At 39.8% G+C, this 16,057-nt stretch overlaps 14 non-coding genes across 14 annotated transcripts; 7 read left to right on the top strand and 7 right to left on the bottom strand.

The window, feature by feature from the left end:
* Nucleotides 1-507: 507 nt before the first annotated feature.
* On the bottom strand, nt 508-626 carry LOC137410038 (5S ribosomal RNA). The gene has a single exon (XR_010980949.1). It is a non-coding gene; the product is annotated as a 5S ribosomal RNA (ribosomal RNA).
* A 134-nt stretch (nt 627-760) lies between these two features.
* LOC137410050 (5S ribosomal RNA) lies at nt 761-879 on the top strand. Its single transcript, XR_010980961.1, has one exon. It is a non-coding gene; the product is annotated as a 5S ribosomal RNA (ribosomal RNA).
* A 2,106-nt stretch (nt 880-2,985) lies between these two features.
* Nucleotides 2,986-3,104, bottom strand: LOC137410049 (5S ribosomal RNA). The gene has a single exon (XR_010980960.1). It is a non-coding gene; the product is annotated as a 5S ribosomal RNA (ribosomal RNA).
* A 134-nt stretch (nt 3,105-3,238) lies between these two features.
* On the top strand, nt 3,239-3,357 carry LOC137410051 (5S ribosomal RNA). The gene has a single exon (XR_010980962.1). It is a non-coding gene; the product is annotated as a 5S ribosomal RNA (ribosomal RNA).
* Nucleotides 3,358-5,456: 2,099 nt separating this feature from the next.
* Nucleotides 5,457-5,575, bottom strand: LOC137410061 (5S ribosomal RNA). The gene has a single exon (XR_010980971.1). It is a non-coding gene; the product is annotated as a 5S ribosomal RNA (ribosomal RNA).
* Nucleotides 5,576-5,709: 134 nt separating this feature from the next.
* On the top strand, nt 5,710-5,828 carry LOC137410052 (5S ribosomal RNA). Its single transcript, XR_010980963.1, has one exon. It is a non-coding gene; the product is annotated as a 5S ribosomal RNA (ribosomal RNA).
* A 2,106-nt stretch (nt 5,829-7,934) lies between these two features.
* On the bottom strand, nt 7,935-8,053 carry LOC137410067 (5S ribosomal RNA). Its single transcript, XR_010980977.1, has one exon. It is a non-coding gene; the product is annotated as a 5S ribosomal RNA (ribosomal RNA).
* Nucleotides 8,054-8,187: 134 nt separating this feature from the next.
* Nucleotides 8,188-8,306, top strand: LOC137410053 (5S ribosomal RNA). Its single transcript, XR_010980964.1, has one exon. It is a non-coding gene; the product is annotated as a 5S ribosomal RNA (ribosomal RNA).
* A 2,106-nt stretch (nt 8,307-10,412) lies between these two features.
* LOC137410068 (5S ribosomal RNA) lies at nt 10,413-10,531 on the bottom strand. The gene has a single exon (XR_010980978.1). It is a non-coding gene; the product is annotated as a 5S ribosomal RNA (ribosomal RNA).
* A 134-nt stretch (nt 10,532-10,665) lies between these two features.
* LOC137410055 (5S ribosomal RNA) lies at nt 10,666-10,784 on the top strand. Its single transcript, XR_010980965.1, has one exon. It is a non-coding gene; the product is annotated as a 5S ribosomal RNA (ribosomal RNA).
* Nucleotides 10,785-12,877: 2,093 nt separating this feature from the next.
* On the bottom strand, nt 12,878-12,996 carry LOC137410039 (5S ribosomal RNA). The gene has a single exon (XR_010980950.1). It is a non-coding gene; the product is annotated as a 5S ribosomal RNA (ribosomal RNA).
* A 134-nt stretch (nt 12,997-13,130) lies between these two features.
* On the top strand, nt 13,131-13,249 carry LOC137410056 (5S ribosomal RNA). Its single transcript, XR_010980966.1, has one exon. It is a non-coding gene; the product is annotated as a 5S ribosomal RNA (ribosomal RNA).
* Nucleotides 13,250-15,349: 2,100 nt separating this feature from the next.
* On the bottom strand, nt 15,350-15,468 carry LOC137410040 (5S ribosomal RNA). Its single transcript, XR_010980951.1, has one exon. It is a non-coding gene; the product is annotated as a 5S ribosomal RNA (ribosomal RNA).
* Nucleotides 15,469-15,602: 134 nt separating this feature from the next.
* On the top strand, nt 15,603-15,721 carry LOC137410057 (5S ribosomal RNA). Its single transcript, XR_010980967.1, has one exon. It is a non-coding gene; the product is annotated as a 5S ribosomal RNA (ribosomal RNA).
* The last annotated feature ends 336 nt before the right edge of the window (nt 15,722-16,057 follow it).

The raw sequence follows: 16,057 nt of genomic DNA on the forward strand, positions 1-16,057 counted from the left end.
AATCGAAATTATATCCTCTTTAAAATACACGGGTAGCAGCGGCGCATGGCTGGTGAAGATGAGGAGATTGAAGCTAGCCGGATAGCATCAAGTACTAATAATAATCATATTATCCAGTTTCGGCTAAAACCTTTGAATGGAAATGATTTTTTATTTTATATCAAAAGATAGAGCGAATTAAAAGACTTTTAAATGGAAATGATTTTTTATTTTATATCAAAAGATAGAGCGAATTAAAAGACTTTTAAATGGAAATGATTTTTTGTTTTAAATCAAGAGATAGAGCGAATTAAAAGACTTTTAAATGGAAATGATTTTTTATTTTACATCAAGAGATAGAGCGAATTAAAAGACTTTCAAGCGGAAATGATTTTTTATTTTACATCAAGAGATAGAGCGAATTAAAAGACTTTCAAGCGGAAATGATTTTTTATTCTATATCAAGAGATAGAGTGAATTAAAGAAGCTTGAAAATTCTAAATTAGTATAATTTTGATAAAAACTAAAGGTCTACAGCACCCGGTATTCCCAGGCGGTCACCCATCCAAGTACTAACCGGGCTCGACGTTGCTTAGCTTCAGTGATCGGACGAGAACTGGCGTTTTCAACGTGATATGGCCGTAGACATTTAGTAAGCTTCAACAGACGCTAATGAGAAACGTGGCAATAATCAGCGAACGCCCATTGGACAATATAGTCACGGCTTGGTGAGCATTATTATAACTCTGCGTTAATAGCGTGTCTCGAAGAGCGCATCAGTGTCTACGGCCATATCACGTTGAAAACGCCAGTTCTCGTCCGATCACTGAAGCTAAGCAACGTCGAGCCCGGTTAGTACTTGGATGGGTGACCGCCTGGGAATACCGGGTGCTGTAGACTTTTTATTTATTTTTACATCTTGCTATCTTCATCGCGATCTTCGCGCTATCTTCATCTACATGTACATGTACATGTACATGTTCATGTACATGAACATGTACTACGTATGCGTTATATATATATACATATACTATGTACTATGTACTATGTACTATGTACTACGTACGTGTAGTGTGTAACAGTATATATAACTTTGCTGCTGCATTTCCGCGTCAAAACCCTTCTGGCAAGCGTGATCAATTAAAGCGCGACACTTTTTGTAGTCGAAGGATGTACTCTACTCGTGTATAACGAAAACTGTTGCAGCGTCCGATCTCAACATAAAAATAACATATTCTCACTTTTAATCCGAAGAAATCTCTTTTAAAGGAAGTTTGTTACTTTTTCTCGACATAAAGTGACGCGCTATCGTAGATCTTATTAGTTTACCGGCTATCTAATGTCTACGCGTGTAAAGACAGGTGAGTAGAAAGCGCCGTTCTTTGGCTTGTTCTTCTCATCTACGAGTTCGAAAGAAAACAGCCCTACATAGAAAGCTTTTACTTACGCGAACAGGTGTGTTAAAAAGATGTTCACGTCGAACCAAATAAAGCGATGCTTTAGAAATGGTGTAATAGCCTCCAAACGAGTACGCTCGCGTTCGACCGCCGCGCGAGTAGCTTCAACTCCTAACGAAACAATCGTAGTACGTCTACTATATACACGTGTAAATTAGGATTCGTTTGCTCTCTTAACATCTGAAAGAGCGGTTAATCGCGCTGCAACGAAACATTCATGCGTACCATGTAAACTAGGATTCGTTCGCTCTCTCAATATTTGAAAGAGCGGTCAATCGCGCTGCCGGTTATTCGTCCAGCTCGCTCATTAGCTATGAAAAGCTATCGAGTTACTTCGAACGCATAGCTTAAAACTTTGCCATTGCGTAACGAATATTCCCGGCTCAAACGAATCGTTGATATTGTGCAAATTAGGAGTCGTGTGTACTCTCATACTTCGACGGCGTGGTTGTTCGCGCTCGATAATATTCGACTCGTTCACTCATTGGCTAAACGCATAGCGTTCAAGATCTCGCCGATTCGTACGAAGGTTGCAGGCTCGTTACCGCCGCTTCACGCGCTTTAGATTATTTCGTCAGCATTTTGAAAACTACGGTAAATATTTTCCTTTTAAATAATTATAATCGCGTGGAAATGACCTTACGCGAAAGTAGGCTTTTCGCTAGAGATAATTCCGCAAAGATAAAAACTGATGGAGCAACCTTAGCTACGCGCTGGCCCGCGCTCATCACCGAACTTAGTTGCCGTCGTAACGTAGATTCCACGTTCCGGTTTGTAATTCGTTTCGAAACTTTTTGACACAATTTACCTTTTAGACTTTTACGCATCCGCGAGTACGGTTTTGTTTCATCACGATCGAAGACGATCGCTCGAGTTTACATTACGAGAATGCGTATTTTGCGGCGAAAGGCCGAGTCGAGTTTCGTTTAGTTATTTATTTTAGCTTTTAGGTAAACTCGTAACGCCGACATACGAGTTGCGCAATTAAAAGGAAATCTTAACGCGAGTTTCTTGAGCTATTACGCCGCGCAAAATGAAAACGAATCGAAATTATATCCTCTTTAAAATACACGGGTAGCAGCGGCGCATGGCTGGTGAAGATGAGGAGATTGAAGCTAGCCGGATAGCATCAAGTACTAATAATAATCATATTATCCAGTTTCGGCTAAAACCTTTGAATGGAAATGATTTTTTATTTTATATCAAAAGATAGAGCGAATTAAAAGACTTTTAAATGGAAATGATTTTTTATTTTATATCAAAAGATAGAGCGAATTAAAAGACTTTTAAATGGAAATGATTTTTTGTTTTAAATCAAGAGATAGAGCGAATTAAAAGACTTTTAAATGGAAATGATTTTTTATTTTACATCAAGAGATAGAGCGAATTAAAAGACTTTCAAGCGGAAATGATTTTTTATTTTACATCAAGAGATAGAGCGAATTAAAAGACTTTCAAGCGGAAATGATTTTTTATTCTATATCAAGAGATAGAGTGAATTAAAGAAGCTTGAAAATTCTAAATTAGTATAATTTTGATAAAAACTAAAGGTCTACAGCACCCGGTATTCCCAGGCGGTCACCCATCCAAGTACTAACCGGGCTCGACGTTGCTTAGCTTCAGTGATCGGACGAGAACTGGCGTTTTCAACGTGATATGGCCGTAGACATTTAGTAAGCTTCAACAGACGCTAATGAGAAACGTGGCAATAATCAGCGAACGCCCATTGGACAATATAGTCACGGCTTGGTGAGCATTATTATAACTCTGCGTTAATAGCGTGTCTCGAAGAGCGCATCAGTGTCTACGGCCATATCACGTTGAAAACGCCAGTTCTCGTCCGATCACTGAAGCTAAGCAACGTCGAGCCCGGTTAGTACTTGGATGGGTGACCGCCTGGGAATACCGGGTGCTGTAGACTTTTTATTTATTTTTACATCTTGCTATCTTCATCGCGATCTTCGCGCTATCTTCATCTACATGTACATGTACATGTACATGTTCATGTACATGAACATGTACTACGTATGCGTTATATATATATACATATACTATGTACTATGTACTATGTACTACGTACGTGTAGTGTGTAACAGTATATATAACTTTGCTGCTGCATTTCCGCGTCAAAACCCTTCTGGCAAGCGTGATCAATTAAAGCGCGACACTTTTTGTAGTCGAAGGATGTACTCTACTCGTGTATAACGAAAACTGTTGCAGCGTCCGATCTCAACATAAAAATAACATATTCTCACTTTTAATCCGAAGAAATCTCTTTTAAAGGAAGTTTGTTACTTTTTCTCGACATAAAGTGACGCGCTATCGTAGATCTTATTAGTTTACCGGCTATCTAATGTCTACGCGTGTAAAGACAGGTGAGTAGAAAGCGCCGTTCTTTGGCTTGTTCTTCTCATCTACGAGTTCGAAAGAAAACAGCCCTACATAGAAAGCTTTTACTTACGCGAACAGGTGTGTTAAAAAGATGTTCACGTCGAACCAAATAAAGCGATGCTTTAGAAATGGTGTAATAGCCTCCAAACGAGTACGCTCGCGTTCGACCGCCGCGCGAGTAGCTTCAACTCCTAACGAAACAATCGTAGTACGTCTACTATATACACGTGTAAATTAGGATTCGTTTGCTCTCTTAACATCTGAAAGAGCGGTTAATCGCGCTGCAACGAAACATTCATGCGTACCATGTAAACTAGGATTCGTTCGCTCTCTCAATATTTGAAAGAGCGGTCAATCGCGCTGCCGGTTATTCGTCCAGCTCGCTCATTAGCTATGAAAAGCTATCGAGTTACTTCGAACGCATAGCTTAAAACTTTGCCATTGCGTAACGAATATTCCCGGCTCAAACGAATCGTTGATATTGTGCAAATTAGGAGTCGTGTGTACTCTCATACTTCGACGGCGTGGTTGTTCGCGCTCGATAATATTCGACTCGTTCACTCATTGGCTAAACGCATAGCGTTCAAGATCTCGCCGATTCGTACGAAGGTTGCAGGCTCGTTACCGCCGCTTCACGCGCTTTAGATTATTTCGTCAGCATTTTGAAAACTACGGTAAATATTTTCCTTTTAAATAATTATAATCGCGTGGAAATGACCTTACGCGAAAGTAGGCTTTTCGCTAGAGATAATTCCGCAAAGATAAAAACTGATGGAGCAACCTTAGCTACGCGCTGGCCCGCGCTCATCACCGAACTTAGTTGCCGTCGTAACGTAGATTCCACGTTCCGGTTTGTAATTCGTTTCGAAACTTTTTGACACAATTTACCTTTTAGACTTTTACGCATCCGCGAGTACGGTTTTGTTTCATCACGATCGAAGACGATCGCTCGAGTTTACATTACGAGAATGCGTATTTTGCGGCGAAAGGCCGAGTCGAGTTTCGTTTAGTTATTTATTTTAGCTTTTAGGTAAACTCGTAACGCCGACATACGAGTTGCGCAATTAAAAGGAAATCTTAACGCGAGTTTCTTGAGCTATTACGCCGCGCAAAATGAAAACGAATCGAAATTATATCCTCTTTAAAATACACGGGTAGCAGCGGCGCATGGCTGGTGAAGATGAGGAGATTGAAGCTAGCCGGATAGCATCAAGTACTAATAATAATCATATTATCCAGTTTCGGCTAAAACCTTTGAATGGAAATGATTTTTTATTTTATATCAAAAGATAGAGCGAATTAAAAGACTTTTAAATGGAAATGATTTTTTATTTTATATCAAAAGATAGAGCGAATTAAAAGACTTTTAAATGGAAATGATTTTTTGTTTTAAATCAAGAGATAGAGCGAATTAAAAGACTTTTAAATGGAAATGATTTTTTATTTTACATCAAGAGATAGAGCGAATTAAAAGACTTTCAAGCGGAAATGATTTTTTATTTTACATCAAGAGATAGAGCGAATTAAAAGACTTTCAAGCGGAAATGATTTTTTATTCTATATCAAGAGATAGAGTGAATTAAAGAAGCTTGAAAATTCTAAATTAGTATAATTTTGATAAAAACTAAAGGTCTACAGCACCCGGTATTCCCAGGCGGTCACCCATCCAAGTACTAACCGGGCTCGACGTTGCTTAGCTTCAGTGATCGGACGAGAACTGGCGTTTTCAACGTGATATGGCCGTAGACATTTAGTAAGCTTCAACAGACGCTAATGAGAAACGTGGCAATAATCAGCGAACGCCCATTGGACAATATAGTCACGGCTTGGTGAGCATTATTATAACTCTGCGTTAATAGCGTGTCTCGAAGAGCGCATCAGTGTCTACGGCCATATCACGTTGAAAACGCCAGTTCTCGTCCGATCACTGAAGCTAAGCAACGTCGAGCCCGGTTAGTACTTGGATGGGTGACCGCCTGGGAATACCGGGTGCTGTAGACTTTTTATTTATTTTTACATCTTGCTATCTTCATCGCGATCTTCGCGCTATCTTCATCTACATGTACATGTACATGTACATGTTCATGTACATGAACATGTACTACGTATGCGTTATATATATATACATATACTATGTACTATGTACTATGTACTATGTACTACGTACGTGTAGTGTGTAACAGTATATATAACTTTGCTGCTGCATTTCCGCGTCAAAACCCTTCTGGCAAGCGTGATCAATTAAAGCGCGACACTTTTTGTAGTCGAAGGATGTACTCTACTCGTGTATAACGAAAACTGTTGCAGCGTCCGATCTCAACATAAAAATAACATATTCTCACTTTTAATCCGAAGAAATCTCTTTTAAAGGAAGTTTGTTACTTTTTCTCGACATAAAGTGACGCGCTATCGTAGATCTTATTAGTTTACCGGCTATCTAATGTCTACGCGTGTAAAGACAGGTGAGTAGAAAGCGCCGTTCTTTGGCTTGTTCTTCTCATCTACGAGTTCGAAAGAAAACAGCCCTACATAGAAAGCTTTTACTTACGCGAACAGGTGTGTTAAAAAGATGTTCACGTCGAACCAAATAAAGCGATGCTTTAGAAATGGTGTAATAGCCTCCAAACGAGTACGCTCGCGTTCGACCGCCGCGCGAGTAGCTTCAACTCCTAATGAAACAATCGTAGTACGTCTACTATATACACGTGTAAATTAGGATTCGTTTGCTCTCTTAACATCTGAAAGAGCGGTTAATCGCGCTGCAACGAAACATTCATGCGTACCATGTAAACTAGGATTCGTTCGCTCTCTCAATATTTGAAAGAGCGGTCAATCGCGCTGCCGGTTATTCGTCCAGCTCGCTCATTAGCTATGAAAAGCTATCGAGTTACTTCGAACGCATAGCTTAAAACTTTGCCATTGCGTAACGAATATTCCCGGCTCAAACGAATCGTTGATATTGTGCAAATTAGGAGTCGTGTGTACTCTCATACTTCGACGGCGTGGTTGTTCGCGCTCGATAATATTCGACTCGTTCACTCATTGGCTAAACGCATAGCGTTCAAGATCTCGCCGATTCGTACGAAGGTTGCAGGCTCGTTACCGCCGCTTCACGCGCTTTAGATTATTTCGTCAGCATTTTGAAAACTACGGTAAATATTTTCCTTTTAAATAATTATAATCGCGTGGAAATGACCTTACGCGAAAGTAGGCTTTTCGCTAGAGATAATTCCGCAAAGATAAAAACTGATGGAGCAACCTTAGCTACGCGCTGGCCCGCGCTCATCACCGAACTTAGTTGCCGTCGTAACGTAGATTCCACGTTCCGGTTTGTAATTCGTTTCGAAACTTTTTGACACAATTTACCTTTTAGACTTTTACGCATCCGCGAGTACGGTTTTGTTTCATCACGATCGAAGACGATCGCTCGAGTTTACATTACGAGAATGCGTATTTTGCGGCGAAAGGCCGAGTCGAGTTTCGTTTAGTTATTTATTTTAGCTTTTAGGTAAACTCGTAACGCCGACATACGAGTTGCGCAATTAAAAGGAAATCTTAACGCGAGTTTCTTGAGCTATTACGCCGCGCAAAATGAAAACGAATCGAAATTATATCCTCTTTAAAATACACGGGTAGCAGCGGCGCATGGCTGGTGAAGATGAGGAGATTGAAGCTAGCCGGATAGCATCAAGTACTAATAATAATCATATTATCCAGTTTCGGCTAAAACCTTTGAATGGAAATGATTTTTTATTTTATATCAAAAGATAGAGCGAATTAAAAGACTTTTAAATGGAAATGATTTTTTATTTTATATCAAAAGATAGAGCGAATTAAAAGACTTTTAAATGGAAATGATTTTTTGTTTTAAATCAAGAGATAGAGCGAATTAAAAGACTTTTAAATGGAAATGATTTTTTATTTTACATCAAGAGATAGAGCGAATTAAAAGACTTTCAAGCGGAAATGATTTTTTATTTTACATCAAGAGATAGAGCGAATTAAAAGACTTTCAAGCGGAAATGATTTTTTATTCTATATCAAGAGATAGAGTGAATTAAAGAAGCTTGAAAATTCTAAATTAGTATAATTTTGATAAAAACTAAAGGTCTACAGCACCCGGTATTCCCAGGCGGTCACCCATCCAAGTACTAACCGGGCTCGACGTTGCTTAGCTTCAGTGATCGGACGAGAACTGGCGTTTTCAACGTGATATGGCCGTAGACATTTAGTAAGCTTCAACAGACGCTAATGAGAAACGTGGCAATAATCAGCGAACGCCCATTGGACAATATAGTCACGGCTTGGTGAGCATTATTATAACTCTGCGTTAATAGCGTGTCTCGAAGAGCGCATCAGTGTCTACGGCCATATCACGTTGAAAACGCCAGTTCTCGTCCGATCACTGAAGCTAAGCAACGTCGAGCCCGGTTAGTACTTGGATGGGTGACCGCCTGGGAATACCGGGTGCTGTAGACTTTTTATTTATTTTTACATCTTGCTATCTTCATCGCGATCTTCGCGCTATCTTCATCTACATGTACATGTACATGTACATGTTCATGTACATGAACATGTACTACGTATGCGTTATATATATATACATATACTATGTACTATGTACTATGTACTATGTACTACGTACGTGTAGTGTGTAACAGTATATATAACTTTGCTGCTGCATTTCCGCGTCAAAACCCTTCTGGCAAGCGTGATCAATTAAAGCGCGACACTTTTTGTAGTCGAAGGATGTACTCTACTCGTGTATAACGAAAACTGTTGCAGCGTCCGATCTCAACATAAAAATAACATATTCTCACTTTTAATCCGAAGAAATCTCTTTTAAAGGAAGTTTGTTACTTTTTCTCGACATAAAGTGACGCGCTATCGTAGATCTTATTAGTTTACCGGCTATCTAATGTCTACGCGTGTAAAGACAGGTGAGTAGAAAGCGCCGTTCTTTGGCTTGTTCTTCTCATCTACGAGTTCGAAAGAAAACAGCCCTACATAGAAAGCTTTTACTTACGCGAACAGGTGTGTTAAAAAGATGTTCACGTCGAACCAAATAAAGCGATGCTTTAGAAATGGTGTAATAGCCTCCAAACGAGTACGCTCGCGTTCGACCGCCGCGCGAGTAGCTTCAACTCCTAACGAAACAATCGTAGTACGTCTACTATATACACGTGTAAATTAGGATTCGTTTGCTCTCTTAACATCTGAAAGAGCGGTTAATCGCGCTGCAACGAAACATTCATGCGTACCATGTAAACTAGGATTCGTTCGCTCTCTCAATATTTGAAAGAGCGGTCAATCGCGCTGCCGGTTATTCGTCCAGCTCGCTCATTAGCTATGAAAAGCTATCGAGTTACTTCGAACGCATAGCTTAAAACTTTGCCATTGCGTAACGAATATTCCCGGCTCAAACGAATCGTTGATATTGTGCAAATTAGGAGTCGTGTGTACTCTCATACTTCGACGGCGTGGTTGTTCGCGCTCGATAATATTCGACTCGTTCACTCATTGGCTAAACGCATAGCGTTCAAGATCTCGCCGATTCGTACGAAGGTTGCAGGCTCGTTACCGCCGCTTCACGCGCTTTAGATTATTTCGTCAGCATTTTGAAAACTACGGTAAATATTTTCCTTTTAAATAATTATAATCGCGTGGAAATGACCTTACGCGAAAGTAGGCTTTTCGCTAGAGATAATTCCGCAAAGATAAAAACTGATGGAGCAACCTTAGCTACGCGCTGGCCCGCGCTCATCACCGAACTTAGTTGCCGTCGTAACGTAGATTCCACGTTCCGGTTTGTAATTCGTTTCGAAACTTTTTGACACAATTTACCTTTTAGACTTTTACGCATCCGCGAGTACGGTTTTGTTTCATCACGATCGAAGACGATCGCTCGAGTTTACATTACGAGAATGCGTATTTTGCGGCGAAAGGCCGAGTCGAGTTTCGTTTAGTTATTTATTTTAGCTTTTAGGTAAACTCGTAACGCCGACATACGAGTTGCGCAATTAAAAGGAAATCTTAACGCGAGTTTCTTGAGCTATTACGCCGCGCAAAATGAAAACGAATCGAAATTATATCCTCTTTAAAATACACGGGTAGCAGCGGCGCATGGCTGGTGAAGATGAGGAGATTGAAGCTAGCCGGATAGCATCAAGTACTAATAATAATCATATTATCCAGTTTCGGCTAAAACCTTTGAATGGAAATGATTTTTTATTTTATATCAAAAGATAGAGCGAATTAAAAGACTTTTAAATGGAAATGATTTTTTATTTTATATCAAAAGATAGAGCGAATTAAAAGACTTTTAAATGGAAATGATTTTTTGTTTTAAATCAAGAGATAGAGCGAATTAAAAGACTTTTAAATGGAAATGATTTTTTATTTTACATCAAGAGATAGAGCGAATTAAAAGACTTTCAAGCGGAAATGATTTTTTATTTTACATCAAGAGATAGAGCGAATTAAAAGACTTTCAAGCGGAAATGATTTTTTATTCTATATCAAGAGATAGAGTGAATTAAAGAAGCTTGAAAATTCTAAATTAGTATAATTTTGATAAAAACTAAAGGTCTACAGCACCCGGTATTCCCAGGCGGTCACCCATCCAAGTACTAACCGGGCTCGACGTTGCTTAGCTTCAGTGATCGGACGAGAACTGGCGTTTTCAACGTGATATGGCCGTAGACATTTAGTAAGCTTCAACAGACGCTAATGAGAAACGTGGCAATAATCAGCGAACGCCCATTGGACAATATAGTCACGGCTTGGTGAGCATTATTATAACTCTGCGTTAATAGCGTGTCTCGAAGAGCGCATCAGTGTCTACGGCCATATCACGTTGAAAACGCCAGTTCTCGTCCGATCACTGAAGCTAAGCAACGTCGAGCCCGGTTAGTACTTGGATGGGTGACCGCCTGGGAATACCGGGTGCTGTAGACTTTTTATTTATTTTTACATCTTGCTATCTTCATCGCGATCTTCGCGCTATCTTCATCTACATGTACATGTACATGTACATGTTCATGTACATGAACATGTACTACGTATGCGTTATATATATATACATATACTATGTACTATGTACTATGTACTATGTACTACGTACGTGTAGTGTGTAACAGTATATATAACTTTGCTGCTGCATTTCCGCGTCAAAACCCTTCTGGCAAGCGTGATCAATTAAAGCGCGACACTTTTTGTAGTCGAAGGATGTACTCTACTCGTGTATAACGAAAACTGTTGCAGCGTCCGATCTCAACATAAAAATAACATATTCTCACTTTTAATCCGAAGAAATCTCTTTTAAAGGAAGTTTGTTACTTTTTCTCGACATAAAGTGACGCGCTATCGTAGATCTTATTAGTTTACCGGCTATCTAATGTCTACGCGTGTAAAGACAGGTGAGTAGAAAGCGCCGTTCTTTGGCTTGTTCTTCTCATCTACGAGTTCGAAAGAAAACAGCCCTACATAGAAAGCTTTTACTTACGCGAACAGGTGTGTTAAAAAGATGTTCACGTCGAACCAAATAAAGCGATGCTTTAGAAATGGTGTAATAGCCTCCAAACGAGTACGCTCGCGTTCGACCGCCGCGCGAGTAGCTTCAACTCCTAACGAAACAATCGTAGTACGTCTACTATATACACGTGTAAATTAGGATTCGTTTGCTCTCTTAACATCTGAAAGAGCGGTTAATCGCGCTGCAACGAAACATTCATGCGTACCATGTAAACTAGGATTCGTTCGCTCTCTCAATATTTGAAAGAGCGGTCAATCGCGCTGCCGGTTATTCGTCCAGCTCGCTCATTAGCTATGAAAAGCTATCGAGTTACTTCGAACGCATAGCTTAAAACTTTGCCATTGCGTAACGAATATTCCCGGCTCAAACGAATCGTTGATATTGTGCAAATTAGGAGTCGTGTGTACTCTCATACTTCGACGGCGTGGTTGTTCGCGCTCGATAATATTCGACTCGTTCACTCATTGGCTAAACGCATAGCGTTCAAGATCTCGCCGATTCGTACGAAGGTTGCAGGCTCGTTACCGCCGCTTCACGCGCTTTAGATTATTTCGTCAGCATTTTGAAAACTACGGTAAATATTTTCCTTTTAAATAATTATAATCGCGTGGAAATAGTAGGCTTTTCGCTAGAGATAATTCCGCAAAGATAAAAACTGATGGAGCAACCTTAGCTACGCGCTGGCCCGCGCTCATCACCGAACTTAGTTGCCGTCGTAACGTAGATTCCACGTTCCGGTTTGTAATTCGTTTCGAAACTTTTTGACACAATTTACCTTTTAGACTTTTACGCATCCGCGAGTACGGTTTTGTTTCATCACGATCGAAGACGATCGCTCGAGTTTACATTACGAGAATGCGTATTTTGCGGCGAAAGGCCGAGTCGAGTTTCGTTTAGTTATTTATTTTAGCTTTTAGGTAAACTCGTAACGCCGACATACGAGTTGCGCAATTAAAAGGAAATCTTAACGCGAGTTTCTTGAGCTATTACGCCGCGCAAAATGAAAACGAATCGAAATTATATCCTCTTTAAAATACACGGGTAGCAGCGGCGCATGGCTGGTGAAGATGAGGAGATTGAAGCTAGCCGGATAGCATCAAGTACTAATAATAATCATATTATCCAGTTTCGGCTAAAACCTTTGAATGGAAATGATTTTTTATTTTATATCAAAAGATAGAGCGAATTAAAAGACTTTTAAATGGAAATGATTTTTTATTTTATATCAAAAGATAGAGCGAATTAAAAGACTTTTAAATGGAAATGATTTTTTGTTTTAAATCAAGAGATAGAGCGAATTAAAAGACTTTTAAATGGAAATGATTTTTTATTTTACATCAAGAGATAGAGCGAATTAAAAGACTTTCAAGCGGAAATGATTTTTTATTTTACATCAAGAGATAGAGCGAATTAAAAGACTTTCAAGCGGAAATGATTTTTTATTCTATATCAAGAGATAGAGTGAATTAAAGAAGCTTGAAAATTCTAAATTAGTATAATTTTGATAAAAACTAAAGGTCTACAGCACCCGGTATTCCCAGGCGGTCACCCATCCAAGTACTAACCGGGCTCGACGTTGCTTAGCTTCAGTGATCGGACGAGAACTGGCGTTTTCAACGTGATATGGCCGTAGACATTTAGTAAGCTTCAACAGACGCTAATGAGAAACGTGGCAATAATCAGCGAACGCCCATTGGACAATATAGTCACGGCTTGGTGAGCATTATTATAACTCTGCGTTAATAGCGTGTCTCGAAGAGCGCATCAGTGTCTACGGCCATATCACGTTGAAAACGCCAGTTCTCGTCCGATCACTGAAGCTAAGCAACGTCGAGCCCGGTTAGTACTTGGATGGGTGACCGCCTGGGAATACCGGGTGCTGTAGACTTTTTATTTATTTTTACATCTTGCTATCTTCATCGCGATCTTCGCGCTATCTTCATCTACATGTACATGTACATGTACATGTTCATGAACATGTACTACGTATGCGTTATATATATATACATATACTATGTACTATGTACTATGTACTATGTACTACGTACGTGTAGTGTGTAACAGTATATATAACTTTGCTGCTGCATTTCCGCGTCAAAACCCTTCTGGCAAGCGTGATCAATTAAAGCGCGACACTTTTTGTAGTCGAAGGATGTACTCTACTCGTGTATAACGAAAACTGTTGCAGCGTCCGATCTCAACATAAAAATAACATATTCTCACTTTTAATCCGAAGAAATCTCTTTTAAAGGAAGTTTGTTACTTTTTCTCGACATAAAGTGACGCGCTATCGTAGATCTTATTAGTTTACCGGCTATCTAATGTCTACGCGTGTAAAGACAGGTGAGTAGAAAGCGCCGTTCTTTGGCTTGTTCTTCTCATCTACGAGTTCGAAAGAAAACAGCCCTACATAGAAAGCTTTTACTTACGCGAACAGGTGTGTTAAAAAGATGTTCACGTCGAACCAAATAAAGCGATGCTTTAGAAATGGTGTAATAGCCTCCAAACGAGTACGCTCGCGTTCGACCGCCGCGCGAGTAGCTTCAACTCCTAACGAAACAATCGTAGTACGTCTACTATATACACGTGTAAATTAGGATTCGTTTGCTCTCTTAACATCTGAAAGAGCGGTTAATCGCGCTGCAACGAAACATTCATGCGTACCATGTAAACTAGGATTCGTTCGCTCTCTCAATATTTGAAAGAGCGGTCAATCGCGCTGCCGGTTATTCGTCCAGCTCGCTCATTAGCTATGAAAAGCTATCGAGTTACTTCGAACGCATAGCTTAAAACTTTGCCATTGCGTAACGAATATTCCCGGCTCAAACGAATCGTTGATATTGTGCAAATTAGGAGTCGTGTGTACTCTCATACTTCGACGGCGTGGTTGTTCGCGCTCGATAATATTCGACTCGTTCACTCATTGGCTAAACGCATAGCGTTCAAGATCTCGCCGATTCGTACGAAGGTTGCAGGCTCGTTACCGCCGCTTCACGCGCTTTAGATTATTTCGTCAGCATTTTGAAAACTACGGTAAATATTTTCCTTTTAAATAATTATAATCGCGTGGAAATGACCTTACGCGAAAGTAGGCTTTTCGCTAGAGATAATTCCGCAAAGATAAAAACTGATGGAGCAACCTTAGCTACGCGCTGGCCCGCGCTCATCACCGAACTTAGTTGCCGTCGTAACGTAGATTCCACGTTCCGGTTTGTAATTCGTTTCGAAACTTTTTGACACAATTTACCTTTTAGACTTTTACGCATCCGCGAGTACGGTTTTGTTTCATCACGATCGAAGACGATCGCTCGAGTTTACATTACGAGAATGCGTATTTTGCGGCGAAAGGCCGAGTCGAGTTTCGTTTAGTTATTTATTTTAGCTTTTAGGTAAACTCGTAACGCCGACATACGAGTTGCGCAATTAAAAGGAAATCTTAACGCGAGTTTCTTGAGCTATTACGCCGCGCAAAATGAAAACGAATCGAAATTATATCCTCTTTAAAATACACGGGTAGCAGCGGCGCATGGCTGGTGAAGATGAGGAGATTGAAGCTAGCCGGATAGCATCAAGTACTAATAATAATCATATTATCCAGTTTCGGCTAAAACCTTTGAATGGAAATGATTTTTTATTTTATATCAAAAGATAGAGCGAATTAAAAGACTTTTAAATGGAAATGATTTTTTATTTTATATCAAAAGATAGAGCGAATTAAAAGACTTTTAAATGGAAATGATTTTTTGTTTTAAATCAAGAGATAGAGCGAATTAAAAGACTTTTAAATGGAAATGATTTTTTATTTTACATCAAGAGATAGAGCGAATTAAAAGACTTTCAAGCGGAAATGATTTTTTATTTTACATCAAGAGATAGAGCGAATTAAAAGACTTTCAAGCGGAAATGATTTTTTATTCTATATCAAGAGATAGAGTGAATTAAAGAAGCTTGAAAATTCTAAATTAGTATAATTTTGATAAAAACTAAAGGTCTACAGCACCCGGTATTCCCAGGCGGTCACCCATCCAAGTACTAACCGGGCTCGACGTTGCTTAGCTTCAGTGATCGGACGAGAACTGGCGTTTTCAACGTGATATGGCCGTAGACATTTAGTAAGCTTCAACAGACGCTAATGAGAAACGTGGCAATAATCAGCGAACGCCCATTGGACAATATAGTCACGGCTTGGTGAGCATTATTATAACTCTGCGTTAATAGCGTGTCTCGAAGAGCGCATCAGTGTCTACGGCCATATCACGTTGAAAACGCCAGTTCTCGTCCGATCACTGAAGCTAAGCAACGTCGAGCCCGGTTAGTACTTGGATGGGTGACCGCCTGGGAATACCGGGTGCTGTAGACTTTTTATTTATTTTTACATCTTGCTATCTTCATCGCGATCTTCGCGCTATCTTCATCTACATGTACATGTACATGTACATGTTCATGTACATGAACATGTACTACGTATGCGTTATATATATATACATATACTATGTACTATGTACTATGTACTACGTACGTGTAGTGTGTAACAGTATATATAACTTTGCTGCTGCATTTCCGCGTCAAAACCCTTCTGGCAAGCGTGATCAATTAAAGCGCGACACTTTTTGTAGTCGAAGGATGTACTCTACTCGTGTATAACGAAAACTGTTGCAGCGTCCGATCTCAACATAAAAATAACATATTCTCACTT

Source organism: Watersipora subatra, unplaced genomic scaffold, assembly GCF_963576615.1.
Source record: "Watersipora subatra unplaced genomic scaffold, tzWatSuba1.1 SCAFFOLD_242, whole genome shotgun sequence".
In the NCBI taxonomy this organism is placed as follows: Eukaryota; Metazoa; Bryozoa; class Gymnolaemata; order Cheilostomatida; family Watersiporidae; genus Watersipora; species Watersipora subatra.